Source organism: Choloepus didactylus, chromosome 5, assembly GCF_015220235.1.
Source record: "Choloepus didactylus isolate mChoDid1 chromosome 5, mChoDid1.pri, whole genome shotgun sequence".
NCBI lineage: Eukaryota > Metazoa > Chordata > Mammalia > Pilosa > Megalonychidae > Choloepus > Choloepus didactylus.
This window is the reverse complement of record NC_051311.1, coordinates 45,873,293-45,897,416: the sequence shown is the minus strand read 5'-3', so window position 1 is coordinate 45,897,416 and position 24,124 is coordinate 45,873,293. Positions and strand designations below refer to the sequence as shown.

The 24,124-nt window shown below is 38.0% G+C and overlaps 1 long non-coding RNA gene and 1 pseudogene across 1 annotated transcript; both read right to left on the bottom strand.

Moving 5' to 3' along the window:
- Positions 1-1,083: 1,083 nt before the first annotated feature.
- LOC119534846 lies at positions 1,084-18,433 on the bottom strand. Its single transcript, XR_005217122.1, has 3 exons — positions 18,321-18,433; positions 12,501-12,555; positions 1,084-1,109 (listed from the first exon to the last, which is right to left on the bottom strand). It is a non-coding gene; the product is annotated as an uncharacterized LOC119534846 (long non-coding RNA).
- Positions 11,391-12,297, bottom strand: LOC119534845 (annotated as a pseudogene).
- Positions 18,434-24,124: the final 5,691 nt, after the last annotated feature.

Genomic DNA, 24,124 nt, shown 5'->3' with positions numbered 1-24,124 from the left:
CTAGCAAAAGTAACTGCCCAAAGGAGTAAACATCTTTCCCAGTCTCTGCAAACTGACTCTACTGTGGCTGGTGGTCTCCTCCAGAATTTAGTGTTTCTATCAGGATCAGGCTGAGGTGAAAGTGAAATGCAGGGTCCTCTCCCTTCATCTTTTGTGAGCCTGAGACATGTCTTGGACTTGCGCTCAGTTGTGTCCTTAGGAATTTGCCCACTGACAGCAATTTGAATGTACCCTCTGCTCCCTATGAAATATACTTGCCTCCCTCCAAGGTACTCTATTTAATTTCTTCACACAGGTAATCCTTTACTCCAGGCCACTTGACTTTTTTGCTATTTTTTTACACTGCTTTAGCTGTCTGCAAGCTACTTGTGTCAGCAGGACAAGTTTTTAGTGGTGAGACAGAAACATGTTTTCTTGTGCAATCTTTCATGCTGCCACCTGAAAGATGAGCAATGGTATACAGGTAACCCAGAATTTTCATAAGGGGTTACTCTACTCCCTCCCAAACAGGACTGGGGACAAACTAAGTGAGGGCAGGTGGCAGACACCATGAGCTTTCCATATGAATTTTAAAGCTGAATTTTCTTGATTCAGCCTTTATTCATTTATTGAAACCCCTTTAGCTCTTTTCCAAAATTTTGAGAAAGATTTCTCTGCCAGGTTTTGCTAGTTATTTAAAGAATCTGTGGGGAAACAGCACCCTGGAACATCTTAAATCACCATCTTGGTCAACTGGACCCCTATAAATCTATCTTTATTTTCATTAATTCTTTCTTCTCCCAGTTCAAATCTACACCTTGGCTACTCCAGTAAATTTTTCATTTCAGTTTTTATATTTTTTTTTACTCTGGAATTTCCATTTCATTCTCTGTTATAATGTATATCTCTTTATTAATATAATCTATTCCATGTGACATTGTCTTCATGCCATCCTTTACTTCTTTAATAACTGAATATATTCACAATTGCTTCTTTGATGTTTTTGTTAAATCTGACATCTGGTCACTCTCAAAGGCAGTTTCTGTTGTCTGTTTCTTTTATTATTTAAGATAAAATGGTTGTGTGCTTTTGGTTTTGCTGGGAGGGACCTGTTCATGAGAAAGGATTTTCTGGAAGACAAAAAAAAAAAAAAAGACCTGCAAAGTCTTTCTAAGAAAATGGAACAATGGAACACACCCTATTAACACTGCAACACCTTGGTGACAAACCAGTTTTTGTACAGTAAAGTGAGCTTATTAGAATGGACAAACATACCATACTAATCTCTGTAAGACCCTCCTATGTAAAATGGAATCTTAATGTCAGCCAATCAAAACATTTCCTTTTTTCTGTGTTTCTCCTATATAAGCTTCCCCTTTCCACTTCCTTGATCTCCCCCCTCCCCCCTCAGCCGATGTCCTTACCACTTTTTGTATGGTATTGCCCAATCTGCAAATCATTTTTCCTCCCAAATAAACTTTAACAAAGAAATTTTAATGTTTGTTTATCTGTGACTTTACATTGTATGGGTCATACTTTCCTGTTTCTTTATGTATCTCATATATTTTGTTGGAAACTGGGCATTTAGATCATTTTATTGTAGCAACCCTAGGTACTGGTCTCCCTCCCACTCCCCATTTCAGTCTTGTTATTGCTATTTGATTGTCCGGTTATTTTACTGATGTCTCTTCCCACCCTCTCCCCTTGCAGTGTTGTCTCTGAGGTTGCTACAGGGCCTCAGCCTTGGGCAAGAAAGCAGCCACCTACATTCTCTATATCTCCAACCATACTCAGCTGATCATGGCTGATTGCAGGATTGTTTACAATGCCCTAGGGCATAAATAGTAACAGAGAATAATTCAATCAAATTTGTGTTTCTTTAAGGGATAGTTCCCAGGTCAGTGTTTGAGATTTATTCTGACCCCAGGAGGGTTCCTTCCAGCTGTCTCTCATTAGTTCTCTCCTTCAAATAATTTAGACTGTATCTCCAGTTATCAACCAATCTCCTATCTACTGCTTATCACCGCAAACTCCACTCTTATTGAGAGAACCCTTAGGCTTGAGCTTCTCCACACTGTTGTGAATGAAGGCAGTTTCTTTGGGAAGAGATTAGAAGCCATTTGTTCTAAGCCCTGTTTCTCCCTCTGGTCAGAATCTGTGAGCCAAGGCTCAGTAGCTGAGGGGCAGAGACAATTGTGCACTTCTCTCTGACTGACTCATATACTTTAGGGGCTGTGCTTTCATTAGCAGGTGCCTGTAACCTCAGGTCTTCTCTTCTTGCCTCTCCCAGTGTGGAAACACCTCTTTAGAGTAAAGATGACAGAGATTGGGCCCCAATGTTCTCAGTGGTGCCACACCAATGTAGAGCCTTGTCCGATAAGTGGGACAGGGCAGAAGAAGGAATCTCTTACCACTCCTCCCTTGCCCAGAACTTAGCCTCAGCAACAGGTAGCTGGGGATAGGATAAGAAATGCTGAGGTCCTTTGGGGAGGATGAGCTATTCCTTTGAGGGGATGGGTGGGTTGTGTTTTCAGCTGCACCAATCTGGGGTAGAGTTTACATCTGACTGAGTTGGGAATGGGGAGGAAGGATGAGGGTCTAGGTTCAAATACCACAGACTCTACCTCTTATTATTTAATTTTAGTAGATTTCTTTGAATAAATAATTCTTTGTATGCTATAAGCCCTTAGGACCATTTCCAGAGACCATGGCTTTGGAAATAATTTTCATTAGTTTCATGGGGGAGTGGGTCTGCAGAGCTCCTCATGCTGTCATCCCACTAGTGTTGTGCATGTCATCACACTAGTGTTTTAACTTTCAATAAACACACTTAAATTATAGCTCTGAATTACAACTCAATCAAAGGAAGGATTTTTTTTTTAATTTTTCCTCACAATATGAAGCAACATATTTTAGAAAATTTGCTTTGGAATTAGAAGATATTGGCTTAGACTGAAAGTCTCAAGACAAGCAAAAGTCACAAAATTGATTTGTTTTTGTTTTTTATCCATTAGAGATGCATCATTTCATGAGTTTGGAGTTTACAGTTTGAAAACTTTCTTTCCAAATTTATTCATTCTATTCTTTTTTCAACATAATTTTATTGAGTTATACTCAAGCACTATGAAAGCAATCCAAAGTGTAAAATCAATGGTTTGCAGTATCATCACACATGTGCACATTCATCACTATGATTATTTTTAGAACATTGCATTACTCAAGAAAATGGAATAAAAAGGAAAAAGAAGACCCTAAATATCCCATATCCCTTAATTCCTCCTTGTTACTGATCACTAGTATTGCAATATACCCAGTTTTAAGTCTTACCACAGAGGTAGGATAAATAAGATAGTATAGTATTGTCAGAGATAAATATATAGATCAGTGGACCAGAACAAAGCATTCAGAAGTAGATCTATTCAGACATGGGCAATGGACTTTTAAAAAATTTGCTATATAGTTCTACCATCATTATCAAAGATCAAGGCTACTGGACTACAGCTCAGTAAGTTCAGGTATTTCCTCCTATATTCTAAAACACTAGATACTAAAATGAAATATCTACGTAATGAGTCAACATTCACTGTCATTTTTTAAATAAATTAAATCATTTGTGAAAAAAAATCATTTGTAAATTAAATCATTTGTAAATACACTTTGTCCCTCTCATTTGATATTTCTCTCATTCTTCAGGGACATCTGGGTAATGACCATTTTAACTTCTTGCTGCAAAGGGGTGTTGACCTTATGGGGTAGAGGCATGAAACTGGTTTATGATATTGGTGAAACTGGTACCTCTGGGTTTCAGGGTTTATCTGGCATAAGATAAATCTGGAAGCTTTAAGTTTCTGAAAAAATAAACATAAGAAAAACTTTCATAGAGACTTAGAGCCCTGTGCACTTGCACTCCCTAGGGTCTTCAGGAACACTCTTGGTTGGGGTTTGGCACACTGTGATAGTTTGCAGGACTTGGCTTTGACAAATTCTGTGCCAGTTTAAAACAAAGATCACCTTTCCTCCAGCTTGCAATCACAAATGTATCATTTCTGTCTAAAGGCCCACTGGAAGTGCCTTTACCATCTATAGTTCTACCAACAGCCTCTTCAAAGCAATCTAGGCTTTTTCTATCAGATATCTCACATTTCTTCCAGATTCTTATGTTTATCCATTTATAAAGCCACTCCAGCATTTTGGTATTTGTATCATATAGCATCCCATGGTCTCTGGCACCAAAATGTGTTTCAGTTTTTCAAAACTGCCAGAGTGCAATATACCACAAATGAGTTGGGTTTTTCAATGGGGATTTATTCGGTTACAAATTTACTATTCTAAGGCCATGAAATGTCCAAATTAAGGCATCAAGAAGAATATACCTTCTCTGAGGAAAGGCTGCTAGCATTGGTGGTTCCTCTGTCACATGGGTAGGTGCATGATGTTATCTGTTAGTCTTTCTCTCCTGGGTTCTGGTTTCAATGGCTCTCTCTCTTAGCTCCTGTGTGTCCTTCTTGCTTCTCAGGGATTTTCTCTGTCAGCTTTCTCCAAATGTCTCTTTTAGCCTCTCATAAAGGAACCCAGTAAAGGATAAAGACCACCTTGAATTGCATGGGTAACTTCTCAATTGAAACAATCTAACCAATAAGTCCCATCCACAGTTAGTCTGCACTCACAAGAATGGATTGAAAGAACATGGACTATCCTGGGTTACATAACAGCTCCAAACCAACACAAATGGACATAAAGGAAACTGAGCTATAGATATGAATGAATAGAAAGATGATAATTATTTGGCTAGTTGTTCAGTGACATGGGAAGCACAGTTTTGAATTATCACTTAAACAAAAAAGGTAAAGTGTGTCTCCTATTAATGTCAGTCAGGGAGCTTCCACCTCAGAAGTGGTAAACAAGAGGTGTACAGGATTCTCAATGGATGTAATGCAGCAGTTATTTTGGCCAGCATCAAGGCTTGCATGGTGAGTAACTGAGAGACCAGCCATGGCATCAGGCAATACATGAGCTGCATTAGGGTTTGCAGGACTGGAGGCATCCTCCAGTTTAGCATGTGTTAAAAGGCAAAGGATATGATATGTAGGTAGGATGGAGCAAGAAAAATTGCTTTAGATAATTTCTGATGTAGGTTTCTGTTGCAGGCAGTGAACTGACAACTCTGATGAAGGTCTTTGATGAACTCCCCAGGAGATGCTGGCTAGCCAAAGATGAAGTAAAGGTTCTCTCTCTTCTCCTTTAAAAGTCCCCAACTGTTTGGATTAAATCCAGCTGATTGAATTCTCTCATGGTAGAAGACATGAACTTCATTGAAGTAATCAGCCACAGATGCAGTCAATTAACAGATGATACAATAAACCAGCCTTCTGGTTTATTAACCAGCCACAATTGTCCTTGCAGTAATGATAGGCCAGTGCTTGCATGACCAGACACCTGGGTACCATCTCCTGGTACCAAATTGATACATAAACCTAACCATTACAACCCCCATGTACATGTTTACTCTCACATGGCAGAAGTGATCAATGGCTTAGCAGCCTGGTTAGATTCCTAGATAGAATGTGGTTGGACTATCAAATGTTCCCTATTTTAGCAAAGGAAACTTTGGAAATTGGTGGTCTGGAAAGACACTATACATGTTACTCATGTTTATGGATATGGCAAGGGCCTTATTGGGAAGGACATCTTTGGAATGACATAGCCAATGAGGGATACATTAAACTGCTTTTCACAACCTATGAGGCTGGAGATCCTGGTGGGAGAAGCTGAGAATGATCACTTCCCAGAAGATGAAGATAATGAACTTACTCTCAGTGACATTCATGAAATTTCTGAATTTCCCATGACAGTGTCCACTGTAGGTGGATACACCACTGACCTGGACATGCAAATTCTGAGGACATGAAATTTTGGGCAGAGGAACATGGGTTAGCTCTCCTAGTAAATTTCTAATATATAAAAATTGAGTTTTATTTTTACTTCAGACCCTGTGGCATTCCTAAAATTAATAACAGCCTCTAGTTTTCTTTTGCACTTAGTAGTTTCTGTACACCAAAGCATGTCATCCCCAAACAAAAAGTTTTGTTTATTCCCCAGTTTCCTGATTTTTCCTGATTTTTCTTCCCAGTCTTTGACTCATTACACTACATAAGTCCACCACTATGTGTATACATAATGGTAGTTATGAGAAAAGACAACCTTTTCTTCATCTCTTTTTAGGGTAAAGCTGTCAGTTTTTCAATATTTCATAAAACAAAGGTTTAGCAATGAAAACAGAAATACTTCTAGTGTCCCCAATTTTAGTAGCAAAAAATTCAGCAATCTTTTAATCTTATGAAGTTAGCTGAAAAGTTTTCATATTTGCATGCTCTGGATCATAATTTTTCCAAAATTAATGTCAAGGACTGGATCCCCACATTTGGACCGTCATAATGGCATTGCCTATAGTCCCTACACATTTTGGGATCTATTATTTCTTTGATTCTTAAGATGATTCTTTCAGTGGGTTCTGACCAATACTCCCTAATGGGCCATTAGTGAAGGGAAATGGGAATTATCTGGACCTCTTCTTGACTCAGTATTGTGTGCGGGACCATCTCACCCACTGTTAAATATTGTTACAAATATGAAGTTCTGTTCCCTCTAAGATCAAAAGCAAAGCCAACATATCTGTTCCTACACTTCAGATATTTAATCACTGCCCAAAAAATGCCCATTACTGATTCACTAGAGGCAATAACAGAGGTATATTTATTTACCCTAGAAGACTCCAAAGTGACAGGCTCCACATTCTATCCCAACTCCAATAGTATTTCCACCACTTATCTTGATAACTCAGCCACCAAATATCCAATAATTTGCCCAATCCCTTCTCCAGAGACACAATAACTGATGAGCACAACCTCCTAAATTTCTCAGTAAATAATTTCCCCTGAGTTAAGACTAAACACATTCTACATCATGAAATTTCTGGATCTCTCCAAAGGGGTACTGCCCTCCTAATAAAGAATTTTCCCCCTTACTTCATGTTTTCATATTTTCCCATCTTATTTCATGTTTTCATGGTTATTCCTAAATTCAGCATTTTTTTTTTAGCACATTAATACTTGTTTTTCCCTGAATGATAGTGCATGGTAATTACAGACCTAGTGTTTCATTCCTTTGGAGACCACTTATTTTACTTAAAGGATAAATTACACATTAAGGCACTCCTACACTGAGTACATCCAATTCCTCACATGTAATTTCTCTAGCTTGCTTTTCAGTTAGAGTGGTAGACGAGGGCTCTCCACTTCCATTAGATTTATATTCTTAGTTCTCTGACATAATATATCAGACCATCCATTAAGGGTTTTCTACATAGATGGCATTCATACAAATTCTCTCCTGTATGAATTTCCTTATGTTAACTGAAATACTACAGGTGGCTAAAGGTACTACCACATAAATTACAAACAGTATTTCTTAAGTATGTGAGTTCTCTGGTGTGTTTAAAAGTTAAAGCTATATCAGAAATCTCTTCCATATTCTAAATATGTGTAGTGTGAGTCCTCTTATATCATCTAAGGTGATAATATTGACTGAAAGCTTTCCCAAATTGATGACCTCATAGGATTTCTCTCAAGTTTGAATAAAATTTCATGTTGTCTAAGAATACAACAATTAAGGTTTCCCATACAGGTTCCATTGTTATGGCTTCTGTCCACCATGTGTTCTCTGATGTTGCCTGAGGCCATTATGTTGAGTGAAAGCTTTCCCACACAGATGACATTCACAGCGTTTCTCTCCAGTGTGTGTTCTCACATGTTGTCTGAAATATGAAGAATAACTGAAGGCTTTCCCACAAGTATGACATTCATGGGACTTCTCTGCAGTGTGTCCTCTCTCATGTTTGCTAAGATAACAATATTGATTGAAGGCTTTCCCACAGATATGGCATTCATAGGGTTTCTCTCCAGTGTGTGTGCTCTTATTTTGTCTAAAAGAAGAATTTTGTCTGAAGGTTTTCCCAGATTTAGCATTCATAGGGTTTCTCTCCAGTGTGAGTTCTCTCATGTTCTCTTAGGACAGAACAATATTTGAAGGCTTTCCCACAGGTATGGCTTTCATAGGGTTTCTCTCCAGTGTGTGTTCTTTCATGTTCTCTAAACTCAGAATTTTGTCTGAAGGTTTCCCAGAGGTCTGACATTCATAGAGCTTCTCTCCAAAGTGGGTTCTCTCATGTATTATAAGAGTATGATGGCTACTGAAAGCTTTCTCACATGCTCAGCATTTATGGGGTTTCTCTCCAGTGTGAGTTCTCTCATGTCATCTAAGTTGAAAATTTTGATTGAAGGCTTTTCCACATAGACGGCATTTATGGGTTTTCTTAATAGTGTGAGCTCTTTCATGTCACCTAAGTCTAGACTGAAGGCTTTCCCACACAGGTGACATCCATAGGATTTCTCTCCAGTGTGAGTTTCCTCATGTTGTCTAAGTTGAAAAGGTCTAATGAAAGTTTTCCCATATAGAAGGCTTTCATGTGTTTTATCTACAGTTTGAGTTGCATTGTATTGAAAAGATGACTGGTCACTGAGGACTTTTTGAAGTCATTTGCTTAAATATCATTTCTTTCTCATGGGAATCAATGCATTTGGAGTCACTGTGGATCTGAAAGTGGAATCTTATTGCAAGTAATTACATTGAAAGGAATTATTTTGGGTGTGAGATATCTGCAATCACATGATGTGAGAATTGTCTTTCCTGCAGACAAGGTGCATAAATGTCATTTCTAGCTTTTTATAGTCACTTCTCCTGTCTGGACTCCGGATTTGGAGAAATCCCATTTCTTCTGTCCATATTTCCTTTCTTTGTGACAGCTGGGAAAGCACATATGATGTGCAGACCTGACATCCAGTTTGTAGGGAGATACCTATTGAGATGAGATGATTGATATTCTCCAGCATCAGTTCTCTGAACAGCTGTCTCTGTAATGTGTCTAGCAATGTCCATTCTTCCTGGATGAAGTGTATAGCTACACCCTTGAAGGTCAGTAACTCCTGCAGTTGCATTGTCAATAGCTCAGCTGACAAATGTCTTTCTCTGGATTTTCACTCAAAATGAAAAAGGCAGAAGGTTAGCAAAGCTTCCAAGGAGGGAAAAAAGTCTTCTGTGGATAAGACCAACTTGGATTAAACTGGAAAATACTGAAGCCCTTTTGAAATTCTGTTGTTCACAAAGCATTATAAATAAAACTTTTACAAGAACTGACCAGAAATATCATCTGCAATGCCAAAGATTTTTAGATGTCAAATATTTGAATAGAACAGTTCCAAATAACCAAAACATCCCTGGATAACCTTGATAGTTTAGGGAGATGAGCTTCTGTGGCTGAATAGGCTCCTTCAGCCCCAGAATAGGTCAGCTGTTCTTCTCTGGTTCTTCTCAATGCTGAGAGTAATTTATGACACTGGAAGCCCATTCTATTCTTTTTAATATAAGTTTTAAGCAAGACAGATGTTGGCCAGAAGTGTCCCAATTTCCTTGTGAGAAGACAGAAAATAGGAAATTTCAAATCAAGTATCAGAGGAGTTTATCAGTGGATAACTTTCAGGCCAAGGAACTTGTAGAAACTTAGAAGAAACAACTGTGCAGCTGCATGACGGCCAGAAATGGACATGTTCATTCTAAAGTTGGTGAGAAGAACCGAGAAAAACAAAGGAAACAATAACACATACTAGTACGTAACTCTTTATATTTCAGGGGGAGAAGAGAAACCAGAGAGATTTAAAATGTTCTGAGATTATTTAAATGAAGATAACTTGGGTTTTGAATATCTGAATATCAGAGTAATTCTCAGTTTTAGAATTTTCATGAGATATCAGTGTACATAATTTCTTACATTACCTGGTAAACATATATCTGTTACAATAACTCCAGCTGCACTGAGAAGTCTATACTGGGAATTTTTCCTTGTGATGTTTTCTTCCCTGGAAAATTATTTGCTGCTACAGAAGATGGTCAAGAACTAAATAATCTGGTAATCTAAGCAGAGATGACAGTGTCTGAATATATAATTAAAACTAAGAATATTTCAACATAAAGGAATAAGATGTTTCTAATAAAATGGCTGTAAATTAAAAGAATACAATTAGAAATCTAAGATTCTGATAAATCCACTATTGAAAAATTAAGATGCGTCTGTGCTTGTTTTTATTGGAAATGCTAATGCTCCAAAGTCTTTGTAAGTAGGCACTTATTTCAAGGTCTTAAGTTCAAATTAGTTATGGAGACTTTGATGGTCTATTCGGACTTCCCAAACATTATGGTGTAACCATGTATGTTTATAAACCATAGGTCATTAAGACATCATATATTTTATAAGTTGTCATGGGAGGAAAGAGCTCACTCTAAAGTGGCTCTTGAGTCTCTTCCTTAAAACAGGTCTTATCATGTTGTTAGGTCTCCAGGACCCATCTAGCAAGGGCCTCTATCATGGCATCAGCTGGAGCTAGACTGACTTCTAGATCTGGAACAGGGGTCGGCAAACTACTGACCATAGGCCCAATCCTTCCAGTCAGCTATTTTTGTAAAATTTTATTAAAATAAAACTACACACATTTATTTACATACTTCTAGGACTGTTTTCCCAGAGTTGAATTGTTATGATACTGAATGGCCCACAAAACCTGGAGAAGTTATCCTCTTGTTTTTACATAAAAGTTCGCTAATACCTGATCTAGAAGATGTGTGATATAATCTTTTAACCAGATGTGACTTGGCTGCTCTGGATACACACTATGTGCCTATTGGCTGCTTCTCAATTATTAGCTTTGGATTTCCAAAATTCTAATAATCAATATTCCATTAAAAATTGCAGCCATTCTTGCAGGTATGAAATAGTAACTCATCTGGCTGTAATTTCTGTCTTTGTGGTAACAAATGGTGGTGAGCAGCATTTTATGTGTTTATTGGATAGTTGTATTTATTTTAAGAAGTTTCTGTTCAAGAAAGTTTAGCCTATTTTATAAAATTGGGTAGTTTAGTTATTTTACTATTGATATGAGGTGCTCTTTATATTTTGGCTACCATTTATTTGGTGAATATACATAGTATTAATGTTGTCACTTGGTCTCCAGCTTGCTTTGTTTCTTAACTTTGATGAGCAGAAGAGGATAATATTTATCACATTTTAAGCCTAGTGCTTTCTGTGTCTTCTCTAAGAAACTATGCTTATCCAATGTCCCAAAAGTATTCCTCTACTTATATCCAAGAGGTATTATTGTTTCAGCTTTTATGTTTCTGTCAACAGTTTTCAATTTTAAGGCTGCATTTATTGCAGCACAGGGTGAAAAAATTCCAACTTCAATATTTCATGGAAGCAAATCTCCTTGTTCCCTATAGCACTTAGATATTTCTCGCATTGGCCTCTACTTCCACAGAATTCTCCTTAGGGCACCCTTCACCTCTGCATTCCTCAGACTGTAGATGAGGGGGTTCAGCATAGGGTTGAAAAGGCTGTAAAACGGAATGGATCTTCTGCTGCTCCTCAGGGTGCCAGAATTGGGAGCCATGTACATGACAATGGCACTGCCAAAGAAGAGCCCAACCACACAGAAGTGGGAGGAGCAGGTGGAGAAGGCCTTTCTGTGTCCCTCTCTGGATCAGATCTTCAGTATGACAACCAGGATGTGGGTGTAGGAGACCAAGCAGAGAGGTCTGACTAAGATAAACACACAGGCTGCAAAGATGACAAACTGGTTAATCCTCGTGTCAGAACAGGCCTGTTTGTGGACAGATAGGATTTCACAGAAATAGTGATTGTTGTTTTTTGAATACCACAGAAGGGCAGCCTCAGGATGAGAACCACATGGACCAGGGTCAAGAAGAAGCTAAATGCCCAAGTAGTGAGAGCTGGGACAGTGCACACTCTCCAGCTCATGATGACAGAGTAATGTAGTGGGTGGCAGATCACTATGTACCTATCATAGGACATCACCAAAATGAGGCATTCTGTGTGAACAAAAGCCAAATACAAAAAAGTCTGCATTATGCACAGAACAAAAGAGAAGTTTCTTTTCTGGTTCACAAGGTTTGTCAGCATCTTGGGAACATTGAGACATAGGACATGTCAATGATAGCCACATGTAAGAGGAAGAAGTACATGGGGGTGTGCAGCCAGGAGTCCAGGCAGATGAACTCCACGGTGACCTCATTCCCCATTAGGGTGAGAGCATGGAGTAGAGAGAAAAGCACAAAGAGGATAAATTCCAATGCTGGATCCACCTGAAATCCCAGCAGGATGGCTTCTGTGATCCGTGTCTGGTTGCTTTCCATGCTCCTGTGGCAGAGATAACAAGTCTATGATTCCAACGGGATGATCAGTGCCAAAGAGTGATTGAAGACACAAAAAAATTTACCAAATGCTGAAAACAGAGTAAGTATTAAGAAATCCATCACTTTTAATGAATTTTCAGCAGGATGAGGGCATAGAATAGAGAGAAAAGTCCAAAGGGGGAAAACTCCAATGCTGTATCTACCTGAATTCCCAGCACGATTGCTTCTGTGATCCATGTCTGTTTGCTTTCCATGCTCCTGCAGCAGAGATAAAAAGTCTATGATTGCAACAGTATGATCAGGGCTAAAGAGCAACTGAAGACACAAAAAATGTTCCAAATGCTGAAAACAGAGTGAGCATTTATTAATACCTCACTTTTGATGGCATTTCTATGATTTATCTTTAGATATGTTGTAAAAACTAACTCAATGTTTATCACAAAATATGAAAAAAATTCCCTTGTAATGAAAGGAATAATAGGAACAGTGTAATAAAAATGTAATTTATAGTAAAATATATTATAAAATAAAATGCATAATATAATATATCTTATATAATATAACACACTTGCACATGTATAAATACATCTTGTTTTGGAGAATTCAGTGCAAATCTTGATTATTAATGTAGTTAGAAAAGAGATGACCCTGACACAATGCTTGCAATAGAGATGGTTTCATTTCCTAGGTTTGCTTGCCTTCTTGGTTCAAGATATGAAATAATTAGGGCCTACTGTTCTTTGCATGCTTGCTCACATAGCCACTTAATTTCTCTTTTGACTTTCTATCTACTCCTTTTAGATTTGAAATCCCTTCTAAATAACTTCTTACGTTGCAGTTTTAAAAAAAGCTTTCTAAGCATCTCTTGTTCAGCAGCCCACTAACACTTCTTATACCTCTTTCTATCTCTAGTGTTTGTGGTTTTATTTTGGGATTTTTATTTACTTCATTGTCAGCAATTGATTCTGAAATTTAAGCAAAAGGCAAAAAAATTCTGTGGCTACATGCAATGAAGTGAAATACAACTAAACACAACATTTCTGCAGTTTTAATGTATAAAACTTAAAAGGGGGAAGCTAATTTACACATTTAAAGATTAGTTTATTGTAAACATATTGGCTCTTTTCTTTCTTCCTTGTTGTAACTTAATAAAGAGAGAAATCTCAGGACATATCTTACTTTCTGCTATGCCAGAATCCTTTGTCCTCATTGTTTCTTCCCAAATTTGGAAGCTCTCTTCATATTTTAATCTTTTGAAGACCTTCTATCTCAACGTCTGTTACAATGCTAGCAGCCTATTTTTGTTCTGATGAATTCTGAGGGGATCATAGAATTCAAAGTGGAATCAACTGATCCCACCAGCTGGTTAGTTCTTTCTATAGATCTCTTCCTTGAAGATCTGGTCTATCCAGCCTGCAGATAGGCTCCAAATTCCAAGAAAAGGATGGATGGCACCATCACTTTGAGATACCATGTGACCAGGTGCCATCTCTTTATACTTCCTTCATAATTGTTCCAGAAACAGTTCAAGAACTACTTGTATTTTTAAATAAGTTTAAAGTTTCAAATGAAACAGAATATTTTAAAAATAATTTTGATGTCTTCTTGGTAATAAATGCTTACAGCTTCATATATATATGATAAAAATGGGATTATATTACATTGACTATTTTTAAACCACTATTTTCTCTTAATGTAATGAATGTTTTTTATGTGTTAAAATAATATTTCACAGATATTATTTAAAAGCAACAAATATTCTACTGTCATAATTTATTTAATTTCTTAGTGTTGGGAATTTTTTTTGCTAATTTCTCAAATATGTAGTAGCATAAATATTCAGCAGAGAAATATTTTTTGAAGCAAACTTTGTCTATAATCATGAGTATTCCTTAGGATATTTCTGCAAGTGATTTTGCAGATTCTAAGGATAAAGACATTTCAAAGCTTTTGTTGCCTCTTGCCAGCTTTTCCTCCAGGAAATTTCTACCAGTTTCAGTTCCCACTGACAGTGTCTGAGAATTATGCTTCTTTCCCACATGGTCACCAATACTAAGCATTATCAACTATAATCTTTCCCAATTTCACAGTTTCATTCAGGGGAGGAAACTACTATACCCCTCAGTGGAAACACTTGAAACTATTCCTGCCTCTGTCTGCCCCCTAGTTTCTATGATTTGTGAAACAGCAAAAGGGAACTGAGGAAACTCCTTCTGTATTCTCTATTTTGGTCCTATTTATTTCTATTCCTTTGGGCATAAAGCATATAGGAGTATGCTCTGTCCCAGTAAGCAGTGGGTTGGGCTTTTGGTTGTGATTTTAATTTTGGGAGAAATTTTGTGAAAGTTATAAACCATGTTTTCCAATAAACTTCACTAATGAAACATATATTTTGATTTTCTGTCTGTCTGATTCCTGTGTCTATTTTTCAATTTTTTATCCAGACTTGGATCACGGGAATAGTATGGCTAATTTTCACCCCTAAGACACAGGAGTAAACAAATAAATAAATATTGTTGATTGTGAGTACTACAAAGGAAATCGAGTTACATGATAGAAATGTACTTGATTTAGGGATGGAGACAACTTTAGATGGAACATCCAGGAAAAGCCTATCTAAAGAGGTGACAAATGAGTGGGACCTAAACTATGGGAAGAGTCAACACTGGCAATGGCCAGGGAAGGACTTTCCTTACACAGGCGTCAGTAAATGCAAATTAGCTGGGCAGGATGGACTTGGTGGGTTCCGGGAACAGAAAGAAAGCCAGAGTCTGAATCATAGTGAAGAAGATATTGGGAATATTTGTTGAAATTTTATTTATATTATTAAAAATTTAGAACAGACAGAGTTCATCATGTTGTGGGATGGGTTAAGTAAATATTTTTTGCTACTTCTATAACACAGAACAACATGTACCTCTTAAAAAGGATAATCTAGATCTTTATATAGTGAAATGTGAAAATCTCCATAAGAAGTCCATGTATATGTGTGCATAATATGATCTCATTTATATTCTGAATATAAACATATGGATTTGTCTCTTTTGAATAGATACATACAAAAATCCTATAAATTAAACATGGAAATTTTTCACTGACTTCCAAGAGTACAAACTTTTAAATTTGATTATCTTGAGAGAGTAGGATTATGCAACAACTTAAGTTTTGTCTGAAGTGTTTGTTTGTTTTTTAATAAATATGAATTATCAGAAGAAAAGACAAGTCAATTCCATTTTAGAAAAATCCACAATGCAATATAGAAATTCAACTGCACAGATTCATGTTTATCTTGAGTATAATACTCTAGATAATCAAGATTTAGGAGGAGTCTCAAGTCTGAGTGGATTTTCATAGACTTTCTAAAGAGTGAAACAAGTCACTACAGTATGAAAAAGAATTAACCCTTTACAAGAAAAGGGAAATTGAAAAATCTCAATTTCATTTTTCTTTTTGAAACATATTTTTTCCTGAGTTGTCCTGATAGAGAAAAGATCAAGATTTTCTATTGCCTAAAGTAGAAATGGATCTTAAATCAGGTTGAAAATTATTGTGGCCTCCACCAGATTGGGAAGGAAAACACAAGGAAAGCAAAGTTCCGATGTCACATAGGTCAAGGAAACAACTTTTTCATATATCTCAGTGCCCTTTTTATTATTTTTATCTGTAAAAGTAGCTTCTGGGGATCTCACCTTAAAACCCAAAGAATGGCAAACACAATAAAAACAATTCCTCAAAATGCAGAATTAGAGCTGATAGGGAATTTAGCCATCGTGTAGTCTAGGAATCATTCCTAGAGAAAGTCATTTGGAATCAGCCTGCTTCCTAACAGGAAGATTATATTCCAAGTCTGATCATGAGGGCCTCCTCTTTCCCTACACACTGCTCATGTGACCCATGCTAAAGTTTGCCTCTGTGAATTCTCTTTATATATCTATGGTTGTCTAGTGTGCCTACTAGTAGACATATGATATGCATATATTCAAACTTATAATTAGCATGTTTAGATAGGGAAACTGTTCATTTGGGGGGACAATACAAATTTAAGGACAGAATGAAATATTAAATTTTGTACACCCACCAAAAATTATGTTAATAGACTGTTTTAGCTCTATTAACATAATAGAAAGAGCTGAAAGGGATCCATCCCAGAGTTCCTAATCCCTGAGTCATCAGGGGTATGGACACTTTGTAAATTTTTTAGGTTCTTCTCGAATAAGCACAGTTCATCATAAAATACAAGAAACAAAATTAATGACAGGAAATGAAGAACTTCAAATAAAGTGTCATATGATATCTTTATATAGATTACAGTATAGCAAACACTTTCAGAACCATCTTCCTTTTCCTTTAGGGTATTTTTGAGTTTAAATCAAAAACACACACTTCACTTTCACTTCTATTGATTTTTTTTTATTTTAATTTTTAATAATAACTTTAAATAGGATTTTGAAGACACGGAAGTCTCCATTAAAATAACCTATTTCCTGTATTTAACAAGAAATTACAGGTTTTGAGACTCAGAAGGCAGTTCTGCCACACCAAATATCCCAATGAGAGAGAGTAAAATCTTATGGAAGGAAAAGAGCAGCAGATTTAGGATATTTAGCAGTAATCCAAACTCAAAATTTCTAATGATTGTTCTCTTAGGGCCAGAGACTGGGGTCATGAAAGATGTGGTTCTGGGACAGCGCATCTTCACCATATTTTTGCACAGACTGAGAAATTACTTACTATCTTCAATATTTTCTTTGAAATTCAGCTTGATCCTAACTGGTAGCATAGTTGTTCTTTGTTTTGTTTTGTTTTGTTTTAACATTGAATCTAGAGCCAGACTGCCTTTGTTCAAGTCCCAGCTTTACCACTTACTAATTTTGTAACCTCTCTGTGCCTTTACATGCCTCAGTTTTCCCATCTGTAAAATAGTTGAGTAATTATTCCTCCTTCATGGGATAGTTGTGAAGAGTAAATAAGTTGACTAACATGTCACTTGGTAAGTGCTAGTGATTTGTAAGTTAACTCATTTACTCTTTACAGCTTTGTAAACCATCATTGGAGGGTAACAACTGGATCCAATAATCATAAGGAAATATGTTGCATGCTTAACAGTTCCTCTGCTAAAATAAGGAACAACAACAACAAAAGTCTCTACTCCAGTAGGCTAGGTTTTCTCTGTAAGGAAATACTATCTCTTCCTGGACAACCAAGTATTGTCTGTTGGACCAGACAATGATTCTAAGAATCTGCAGAGAGAGGAGGTTGGAGGGGGAGGGTTTGGGGGATAGCTTAGTCTCAGGGAAAGAAAACCACTGAACACATCTGCCTTCAGGTTATTGGTTTTTAAGAAGAGGCACTTGAGCCATATAGACCCTACCTTTTTTTTTTTTTTTTTTTTTCCCCAGCTCTTTAGCCAGATCACGTCCCACATGGATGGTTTTCTGACTCCTGAGAGTCATGGAATGGTCAAGAAATGTCACAGGAGTGCTATGAGGGGGATGTGGAGGGAAGGCCCAAAAGGGTCAAAGGAGCAGTGGCCACACCATGGGGGCCACTGGCTGTGAAAATTCACTCTGGGCCCTGGCTGTGAAAATAGGCACAGGGCCAGAATGAGGCCATACAGCAAAGGATTTTTTCACTATTACCTAGAGCCAGTGATTCCTGTCACTCCTGCTTTGCTGCAAACCCCTTTTCAGGGCAAATGAACCACTTTTACTTACAGTGGTATAATCTCTGGACTTTTCTTCAAACATAGCCTTGAGCTTAGAAGAAAATTCACAGAAAAGAAAGGGGGATCTATACACTGGGACTGATTCTACTTTCCAAAAGGGATTTCATGAGGAGGTAAAGCCCAGATACAGAGTGCTTACTGGATCTGAATACTTGTTTCTGGAAGGAAGATTTGACCATCATTTGAACCTAACCTATTCCCTGGAGGCACAGGTAACAATTCAGGGGAATGAACCATGAGGTATTAGGTCTACTCACTTTCTCCTTAGAGAGAATTAAAGAATTTGCTACTTTCTTACCAGTGAGTGAACCAATGAATGTATTCCTCATGTTGATTCTTTCTGTTCTTTCACTAGTCCTGGGAGATGTGTGTAGCCTGTGTTTGTTTGAGATTGGATGCGGCCAGGATTTCTGTTAATGAAGCAAGAACTGGGCATAGAAAATTTTAAAAATCAGGACCATGCCATAAATTAACTACTCCCAATATTTGGACTTACTCTACCAATTCTAAAATTCTTCCCTTGTGCAATTCCTCCTGTTTGACTGGAGGCAAGAGGCTGTGATTTCTTGATCTCCCATACTTGGTGTTCCTTGGATTTCATTAAGGCATCTTCTCAGGGAAAATGATTTCTCCCAATGGAGCAAATTTTATTCAAAAACAAGCACCCCGGTCAGGGCGGGGCAAGATGGCAGACTGGTGAGCTGTATGTTTTAGTTACTCCTCCAGGAAAGTAGGTAAAAAGCCAGGAACTGCGTGGACTGGACACCACAGAGCAATCTGTCTTTGGGCATACTTCATACAACACTCATGAAAACGTGGAACTGCTGAGATCAGCGAAATCTGTAAGTTTTTGCGGCCAGGGGACCCGCGCCCCTCCCTGCCAGGCTCAGTCCCGGGGGAGGAGGGGCTGTCAGCTCCGGGAAGGAGAAGGGAGAATTGCAGTTGCTGCTCTTATCGGAAACTCATTCTACTGATTCAAACTCCAAACATAGATAGACTGAGACCAGACACCAGAGACTCTGAGAGCAGCCAGCCCAGCAGAGAGGAGACAGGCATAGAAAAAAAACAACACGAAAAACTCCAAAATAAAAGCAGAGGATTTTTGGAGTTCTGGTGAACACAGAAAGGGGAAGGGCAGAGATCAGGCCTCGAGGCGCATATGCAAATCCCGAAGCAAAGCTGATCTCTCTGCCCTGTGCACCTTTCCTTAATGGCCCTGGTTGCTTTGTCTATTAGCATTTCAATAACCCATTAGATCTCTGAGGAGGGCCGTTTTTTTTGTTTTTTTTTTTTTTTAAATCCTTTTTGCTTTTTCTAAAACAATTACTCTAAGAAGCTCAATACAGAAAGCTTCAAAGAATTGAAATTTGGGCACGTCAAGTCAAGAGCAGAACTAAGAGAGCTCTGAGACAAAAGGCAATAATCCAGTGGCTGGGAAAATTCACTAAACAACACAACTTCCCAAGAAAAGGGGGGTGTCCGCTCACAGCCACCATCCTGGTGGACAGGAAACACTCCTGCCCATCGCCAGCCCCATAGCCCAGAGCTGCCCCAGACAACCCAGTGTGACGGAAGTGCTTCAAATAACAGGCACACACCACAAAACTGGGCGTGGACATTAGCCTTCCCTGCAACCTCAGCTGAATGTCCCAGAGCTGGGAAGGGGGAGCAGTGTGAATTAACAGAGCCCCATTCAGCCATCATTTGAGCAGACTGGGAGCCTCCCAACACAGCCCAGCAGCCCAGAACTGCCCTGGGGGGACGGCACTCACCTGTGACATAGCACAGTCATCCCTCAACAGAGGACCCGGGGTGCACAGCCTGGAAGAAGGGCCCACTTGCAAGTCTCAGGAGCCATACGCCAATACCAAAGACTTGTGGGTCAGTGGCAGAGACAAACTGTGGCAGGACTGAACTGAAGGATTAGACTATTGCAGCAGCTTTAAAACTCTAGGATCATCAGGGAGATTTGATTGTTAGGGCCACCCCCCCTCCCCGACTGCCCAGAAACACGCCCCACATACAGGGCAGGCAACACCAACTACACACGCAAGCTTGGTACACCAATTGGGCCCCACAAGACTCACTCCCCCACTCACCAAAAAGGCTAAGCAGGGGAGATCTGGCTTGTGGAGAACAGGTGGCTCGTGGACGCCACCTGCTGGTTAGTTAGAGAAAGTGTACTCCACGAAGCTGTAGATCTGATAAATTAGAGATAAGGACTTCAACTGGTCTACAAACCCTAAAAGAACCCTATCAAGTTCAGCAAATGCCACGAGGCCAAAAACAACAGAAAATTATAAAGCATATGAAAAAACCAGACGATATGGATAACCCAAGCCCAAGCACCCAAATCAAAAGACCAGAAGAGACACAGCACCTAGAGCAGCTACTCAAAGAACTAAAGATGAACAATGAGACCATAGTACAGGATATGAAGGAAATCAAGAAGACCCTAGAAGAGCATAAAGAAGACATTGCAAGACTAAATAAAAAAATGGATGATCTTATGGAAATTAAAGAAACTGTTGACCAAATTAAAAAGATTCTGGACACTCATAGTACAAGACTAGAGGAAGTTGAACAACGAATCAGTGACCTCGAAGATGACAGAATGGAAAATGAAAGCATAAAAGAAAGAATGGGGAAAAAAATTGAAAAACTCGAAATGGACCTCAGGGATATGATAGATAATATGAAACGTCCGAATATAAGACTCATTGGTGTCCCAGAAGGGGAAGAAAAGGGTAAAGGTCTAGGAAGAGTATTCAAATAAATTGTTGGGGAAAACTTCCCAAATCTTCTAAACAACATAAATACACAAATCATAAATGCTCAGCGAACTCCAAATAGAATAAATCCAAAAAAAACCCACTCCGAGACATATACTGATCACACTGTCAAACATAGAAGAGAAGGAGCAAGTTCTGAAAGCAGCAAGAGAAAAGCAATTCACCACATACAAAGGAAACAGCATAAGACTAAGTAGTGACTACTCAGCAGCCATCATGGAGGCGAGAAGGCAGTGGCATGATATATTTAAAATTCTGAGTGAGAGGAATTTCCAGCCAAGAATACTTTATCCAGCAAAGCTCTCCTTCAAATTTGAGGGAGAGCTTAAATTTTTCACAGACAAAGAAATGCTGAGAGAATTTGCTAACAAGAGACCTGCCCTACTGGAGATACTAAAGGGAGCCCTACAGACAGAGAAACAAAGACAGGACAGAGAGACTTGGAGAAAGGTTCAGTACTAAAGAGATTCGGTATGGGTACAATAAAGGATATTAATAGAGAGAGGGAAAAATATGGCAAACATAATCCAAAGGATAAGATGGCCGATTCAAGAAATGCCTTCACGGTTTTAACGTTGAATGTAAATGGATTAAACTCCCCAATTAAAAGATATAGATTCGCAGAATGGATCAAAAAAAATGAACCATCAATATGTTGCATACAAGAGACTCATCTTAGACACAGGGACACAAAGAAACTGAAAGTGAAAGGATGGAAAAAAATATTTCATGCAAGCTACAGCCAAAAGAAAGCAGGTGAAGCAATATTAATCTCAGATAAAATAGACTTCAAATGCAGGGATGTTTTGAGAGACAAAGAAGGCCACTACATACTAATAAAAGGGGCAATTCAGCAAGAAGATATAACAATCGTAAATGTCTATGCACCCAATCAAGGTGCCACAAAATACATGAGAGAAACATTGGCAAAACTAAAGGAAGCAATTGATGTTTCCACAATAATTGTGGGAGACTTCAACACATCACTCTCTCCTATAGATAGATCAACCAGACAGAAGACCAATAAGGAAATTGAAAACCTAAACAATCTGATAAATGAATTAGATTTAACAGACATCTACAGGACATTACATCCCAAATCACCAGGATACACATACTTTTCTAGTGCTCACGGAACTTTCTCCAGAATAGATCATATGCTGGGACATAAAACAAGCCTCAATAAATTTAAAAAGATTGAAATTATTCAAAGCACATTCTCTGACCACAATGGAATACAATTAGAAGTCAATAACCATCAGAGACTTAGAAAATTCACAAATACCTGGAGGTTAAACAACACACTCCTAAACAATCAGTGGGTTAAAGAAGAAATAACAAGAGAAATTGCTAATATATAGAGACGAATGAAAATGAGAACACAACATACCAAAACCTATGGGATGCAGCAAAAGCAGTGCTAAGGGGGAAATTTATAGCACTAAACGCATATATTAAAAAGGAAGAAAGAGCCAAAATCAAAGAACTAATGGATCAACTGAAGAAGCTAGAAAATGAACAGCAAACCAATCCTAAACCAAGTACAAGAAAAGAAATAACAAGGATTAAAGCAGAAATAAATGACATAGAGAACACAAAAACAATAGAAAGGATAAATATCACCAAAAGTTGGTTCTTTGAGAAGATCAACAAGATTGACAAGCCCCTAGCTAGACTGACAAAATCAAAAAGAGAGAAGACCCATATAAACAAAATAATGAATGAAAAAGGTGACATAACTGCAGACCCTGAAGAAATTAAAAAAATTATAAGAGGATATTATGAACAACTGTATGGCAACAAACTGGATAATGTAGAAGAAATGGACAATTTCCTGGAAACATATGAACAACCTAGACTGACCAGAGAAGAAATAGAAGACCTCAACCAACCCATCACAAGCAAAGAGATCCAATCAGTCATCAAAAATCTTCCCACAAATAAATGCCCAGGGCCAGATGGCTTCACAGGGGAATTCTACCAAACTTTCCAGAAAGAACTGACACCAATCTTACTCAAACTCTTTCAAAACATTGAAAAAATGGAACACTACCTAACTCATTTTATGAAGCTAACATCAATCTAATACCAAAACCAGGCAAAGATGCTACAAAAAAGGAAAACTACCGGCCAATCTCCCTAATGAATATAGATGCAAAAATCCTCAACAAAATACTTGCAAATCGAATCCAAAGACACATTAAAAAAATCATACACCATGACCAAGTGGGGTTCATTCCAGGCATGCAAGGATGGTTCAACATCAGAAAAACAATCAATGTATTACAACACATTAAAAACTCGAAAGGGAAAAATCAATTGATCATCTCAATAGATGCTGAAAAAGCATTTGACAAAATCCAACATCCCTTTTTGATAAAAACACTTCAAAAGGTAGGAATTGAAGGAAACTTCCTCAACATGATAAAGAGCATATATGAAAAACCCACAGCCAGCATAGTACTCAATGGTGAGAGACTGAAAGCCTTCCCTCTAAGATCAGGAACAAGACAAGGATGCCCGCTGTCACCACTGTTATTCAACATTGTGCTGGAAGTGCTAGCCAGGGCAATCCGGCAAGACAAAGAAATAAAAGGCATCCAAATTGGAAAAGAAGAAGTAAAACTGTCATTGTTTGCAGATGATATGATCTTATATCTAGAAAACCCTGAGAAATCAACGATACACCTACTAGAGCTAATAAACAAATTTAGCAAAGTAGCGGGATACAAGATTAATGCACATAAGTCAGTAATGTTTCTATATGCTAGAAATGAACAAACTGAAGAGACACTCAAGAAAAAGATACCATTTTCAATAGCAACTAAAAAAATCAAGTACCTAGGAATAAACTTAACCAAAGATGTAAAAGACCTATACAAAGAAAACTACATAACTCTACTAAAAGAAATAGAAGGGGACCTTAAAAGATGGAAAAATATTCCATGTTCATGGATAGGAAGGCTAAATGTCATTAAGATGTCAATTCTACCCAAACTCATCTACAGATTCAATGCAATCCCAATCAAAATTCCAACAACCTACTTTGCAGACTTGGAAAAGCTAGTTATCAAATTTATTTGGAAAGGGAAGATGCCTCGAATTGCTAAAGACACTCTAAAAAAGAAAAACGAAGTGGGAGGACTTACACTCCCTGACTTTGAAGCTTATTATAAAGCCACAGTTGCCAAAACAGCATGGTACTGGCACAAAGATAGACATATAGATCAATGGAATCGAATTGAGAATTCAGAGATAGACCCTCAGATCTATGGCCGACTGATCTTTGATAAGGCCCCCAAAGTCACCG